We start from the raw sequence: 5,873 nt of genomic DNA, 5'->3' as shown, positions 1-5,873 counted from the left end.
CGGATGGCCACGTGGAATGTTCGAACGCTCACTGCAGAGGAGAGGCTGCCACTCCTCTGTGGGGAGCTGGACCAGTACCGCCTGGATCTCTGTGGTATTCAGGAGGTCCGGTGGACCGGCTCTGGCTCCTGCCACTATGAGGGGTGGACAGTCCTATACTCGGGGCAGGAGACTACTAAACAACAGGGAGTGGCTCTTCTGAATAAAAGAATGAAGGGGGCGTGGGAGCGTGGCGGTGAGGTGTGGGAAGCTGTAAGCCCCAGGCTACTTTGGGCTCGCCTTCCCATCAACCGGAGGCGAGGAGTGGTGGTCGGGGTTACTCATGCCCCCACCGAAGACAAACATCCGTGGAGGGATGCAGGCAAGGCCGATGAGTCAGATGCCTTCTATGACCTCCTGTCACAGGTGCTGGCTAAAGTGGCCCCTCGGGATAGAGTCATCTTGTCGGGTGACTTCAATGCCCGAGTTGGTCATGATGCTGGCACCTGGTCTGGAGTAATTGGAAGAAATGGGCCAGATCAGCTCAATAACAACGGTAGGAGGCTGATAGATTTGTGTGTACCAACACGCTCTTCCGGCATCGGCGCATCCGCACAACATCATGGATGCATGCCGGGTCCAAGCAAGAACATCAGCTGGACTACATAGTGACGGATGCGAGCCCATGTCCTTGATACCAGGACCTACCGTGGAGCTGATCTGCCCTCTGACCATCGACTAGTCATCTGTAAGATGCGCCCGCCATTCTTCCACTCCGGTGGTGGGTGTACACCCAGGACCCCATTCCAACCAAAAGTGGCCTGGTCTCTGTTAGCTGATGAAAGTTGCAAGCGAGAATGATGCTACAGCATCCCACTTCAGAGAATGAGGAGGTTTACCGCAGCCTTCGCTCGGAGGTTCGGAGAGCCGTAAGGCGTGCAACGATGGGTGGTGGTCGCGGGTTGCTGAGGAGATGGAGTCTGTCTCAGTGGCCCGCGATCACAAATCACTATTTAACTCCATCAAAAAAGTAACCTGCAGCGCCACACCTATTACCATGATTAGTGTGTGTTAATGTTATAATAACATTAAATGCATAGGGGCATATGCTGTCCTGTTGTGAAAACAGTACCTATACATTAGAGGAGCCCTGTCAATAACATCTAGCAGTTTGTCAGCATGTATTTAAACACATTGTCCTGCGGAGGGAGCTGGTAGGAACGTTGGGTTGCTCCGTCAATGGCCAGGGTCAACGGCGGCGTGGTGTATTCCGCAAATATGCCCGACTGTGAGGGCGGGCAGAAGCCGGCGTGAGTAGGTTAAACGTTGAGTTTTACTGGTAGGAACGAAGTGGACCAGACCACCAATAGATTAATGTGTCCGTCCGTCCGTCCGTCCGACTGTCCGTCCGTCCGTCCGTCCGTCCCTCCGTGTATAAACATCGCCCCCTACTGCAAACACTTGGCATGACACGTGTAACATTCCCTTATTCCCTGAGATAGCTTTTGATTAAAACCTTGAAATTAAATAAAGTGCGCGCGTTTCGTTAACATTAACGTGAGTAGCCGCGTGTAAGAGTTACATTTTAACGAGACGCGCGCAACTATAATGTTACTGAGGCCTAGTCCGTTAGCGCCTCGTATACAGCCTTAGGCTTTTGCGTGGCAAGGTATATTAAGCGTTTATTTTAATCTAACCTATATAATTCATTTTTTGTCTGTCTGTCTGTCTATCTGTCTGTCTGTCTGTTTGTCCGTCTGCGTACGCTCCCTTCCGGGGGATTTAGCTCGGGGGATTTAGAAGGCATCTGACTCATCGGCTTTGCCTGCATCCCTCCACGGATGTTCGTTTTCGGTGGGAATAATTTGTCTTTTGTGTCCTGTGTGTGTGCGCAGGGAGACTGTGGAGGTCACAGAAGAGGTAATGCCAGTTGTAATGACGACTTGGCACCACACTTGTCTCTATTGCGGACACGTTCACTTGACATCGGCGGAGACCCTGTTGTATATGTCGGGTTATGAAATTTTGCTAAAAATAATAATTAATAAAAATTTTAAAAAATGCGTCATTCGCGGAAATTATGCTAATGCATAAATTTTAATAATCACGGAGATAATCATATTAATTTATGCGAATGCTTGCGATTATGTTAATGTGTTCAGTTATGATAATTAGGCTTAGCTTCGTTATCCAGAGTTGTATCAATCAGGATAAAACGATTACATTTCGAGTTAAAGCTTTCGTGACTGCAGGGATTCATCTTCTTGATTCTTTCGGTAAAGTCACTTAGAAGGGAAATAATAAAATAATAAAAATAAAATATAAAATTATTTTCACGACGTTTCGGCTACAACGCAAGCAGCCGTTCCTTTTCCATTATGTACATCCACAGTGACTTGCGCACAAACACGTCGTTGACCACGACAACGAGTACCCCATCCCTCTGTTAGCCCCGCCCCCCCTCCCGATACGTTCCATTCATTGGCTACCACATTCTGATAAGCCCCTCCCCCCTCCCCCTTAACTGGTACTTTAGAGCTTACACCTTGAATCCCTCCCTCACTTGATGCAGAAAATCTGGCTGTGACGGTCCCACCTGATGACTAGGCCTGGACCCAAAAGATTGAATGGATCTTTGATCATTCTGATTGTTGCTGTTGTGTTCTGCCGCAGGAAACAATTATACGTGAATATACACCTGCCGTAGTGCATGCTCGGAGTGATATTGCTGCGACAACTTCCAACAAAAGGGGCAAACAAAAAAAACAAAAGAGAACAAATCGAATCGACCAACTGGCATCCGGAATCCGGGTGCCACAAACGACATCGCTTTTAGGGAAAAGAAAAAAAGATTGTATCCGACATAACAAGCACATCAAAGTGCCCCGTGTTGAAGAAAATCGCCTAAGAAATTCCACAAACCATGACTACGCGCAAACTAGGTGGGTGTGCGTGTGCCGCTACGACAAAGCCCACAATACCTTGCTGATCGCGTCAAGGAACATAAAACATCACGCAAACTACGCTCATCCTCGCAGCGGCGTCACTGCATCGTGCGAAGCACAGTCGACTAACACCCATGCTCATCATCACACTGAGACACGGACTCACCACCACACAGAGACCCGCAGACTCACCACCACACAGAGACCCACAGACTCACCACCACACAGAGAGCCGTAGACTCAACCACCACACAGAACCGTAGACTAACACCCACGCTCAACATCACGCAGACACACGGACTCACCACCATACAGAGACCCACAGACTCACCACCACACAGAGACCCGCAGACTCACCACCACACAGAGAGCCGTAGACTAACACCCATGCTCATCATCACGCAGACACACGGACTCACCACCACACAGTGATTGTCAGTGTGTGTGTGTGTGGAGCTGATCTGCCCTCTGACCATCGACTTGTCATCGGTAAGATAAGCCTGCCATTCTTCCAGTCCGGTGGTGGGTGTACACCCAGGACCCCATTCCAACCTAAAGTGGCCTGGTCTCAGCTGATGAAAGTTGCAAGCGAGAATTTCATAATCGCTTGCAGCTGGGGTTGGCATCGTCCCCCACTCCTCCTGATGTCGAGGGTAAATGGGCGAGGTTTAGGACTGTGACTCATGCAGCGGCAATGGCTACTTTGGGTACGCGGTCCAGACCTCCCCAGAAACCCTGGCTGACAGAGGAGGTGTTCAGGTTAGTTGAGAAAAAGCGGCCAGGCCCACTCTTATCGGCTACAGCATCCCACCCTATCAAAGTAATGAGGGCTCGGTTGAGGTCTAATGATGTAGATGCTCACCCCGAGCCCCCATTACTTTGAAAGTGCATTGTCTTTGAGCTGTACGCCTTTTTGCGTCCTCTGGTCGAGCACCAATTGGGTCGAGGCTCAAAAGAAAGCCGTCCCTTGGTGTGGACCAATCAGTTTCAAGGACAATGCATATATTATCAGTGTTTTTTTGCATTTTGACCACAAGTATTGTGGTTAATGCGCCACATGAATCATCGTAAAAAGGTTTCAGTTTTGTTGCCAGAAAAAAGGGGAAAAACCCTATTATTATATTTTGGTACTGGCAAAGGAGGTCTAATGACACACACGCTCTGATAATGATGTATGCAACGAAGGCTGTCTCTGGTGCAGGCCAATCAGTTTCAAAAACAATGCATACATGATCAGAGCATGTGTGTTTGCATGTTTTTGCCACAAGTACTGTGGTTAATGCGGACTTTCTAATGTGTAGACTTAAAGCTTTCAGTGACTGCTAGAATTCAATTGTCTGGGTCTTTCGGTAAAGTCACGTAGATAGGTTCAAATAAAATAACAAAAATAACAATAAACTACTAGTATTTTTTAAAATTTTCTATTAACAAAAAACTACCAGTACTTTTTTTTCATTTTTGTTATTTTCTTTGAACCTATCTACGTGACTGTACCGAAAGACCCAAAGAATATTTCTAATGTTTGTGTGAACATATTTGGAGTTTGAACATCTTAACATACTTCCTGTTTTATTGCCCGAAAGGGATCAATCCGATTCTTATGGACATCTAAAGACGATTCTTTACTGGATATCTGTGAATAAGAACTTTATAGCTTATCCCGCTACCATGGCATCCATTGTGGCGAGATGTTAACTACCTCGCCTGATACGCAGGAGGTCGTGGGTTCGATCACGACCCTGACAATGCCTGCTGCTGTATATTTGGAGTCTGCGTCTCTCTCTCATCATCATCATCACGGTGGCTAGGAGATGTTAACTACCTCGCCTGGTATGCAGGAGGTCGTGGGTTCGATCACGACCCTGACAATGCCTGCTGCTGTAGATTTAGAGTCTGCGTGTCTCTCTCTGTGGTCGCGTGGATTTTTCTCCAGGTCCTCTGGTTTTCCCCTCCACATTAAGAATCAACGTCACGCGTTTAGAGTATTTGGCCTAAAAAAATTTCCACATCATGATGATGATGATAAGCCACTGCGTTGAGCTGTCATTTGAAGCCAAGTCGCTTCTGAAAATTGGATAAACTGCACGCGGATAATTGAGTCTACTGTATTTATAGCGAGGCGGTGGTGGTGGTGGCGGCGGTGGTGGTGGCGGCGGTGGTGGCGGTGGCGGTGATGGCGGTGGTAGTCGTGGCGGCGGTGGTGGTGATGGCGGTGATGGTGGTGGTGGCGGTGGTAGTCGTGGCGGCGGTGGTGGCGGTGATGGCGGTGATGGCAGTCGTGGCGGTGGTGGTGGTGGTGGCGGTGGTGGCGGTGGCGGTGGCGGTTGTCTGTGCTGCCTGTAACCCAACAAGGTTTTTGGCGGATCGTGCAAACGATTCACCGCCGAATCTGGGAACGCACGAAAGCGGTTCGGCGCTAATTTTCTTTACAGAGAGAGAAGGCGTAGCAGCAGTAGCAGCGGCGGCAGCCTCGTTGTTTTTATCAAGACGTCGGTACTCACTGCAGAGAACCGTTGCGGCACGACCGCCGCATCACTCTCAACCGGGAGCCGGGCGCGCAAAAAACTTGTGGTGGCGGCGGCACGTCCGACGACCCCCCGAAGACGCGCCGATTATGTAATTGTATTTAAATTTTTTATTTTATTTTAAATGTTTTTCGTTGCGTCCGATTCCGTTCCGACGAGGCACAAGCCCCGTCACGGGCGAGTCGCGAAACTCCCTCGGGGTCGTGGTCTTTTGTTCTTTAAATAAGCCAATCAATCAATGGGACATCCTGGAAGCAGGATCAACGTTAGCCGGCCGCACGTGTACTGCCACCGGGAACGGCCGAGGGGGTTCAATTATAAACCCACAATTCTCAGCGGACGCGTCGGCTTCGGCCGTCACAACCGAGGGCCCCCCCCCCCACCTCCCCCCCGCCTGCCCCCCCCCCCCCCACCAAGAGGAGAG

Source organism: Lethenteron reissneri, chromosome 69 (assembly GCF_015708825.2).
Source record: "Lethenteron reissneri isolate LAM-NWPU_2019-01 chromosome 69, ASM1570882v1, whole genome shotgun sequence".
NCBI lineage: Eukaryota > Metazoa > Chordata > Hyperoartia > Petromyzontiformes > Petromyzontidae > Lethenteron > Lethenteron reissneri.
Note: the sequence above shows the minus strand (reverse complement) of the source record.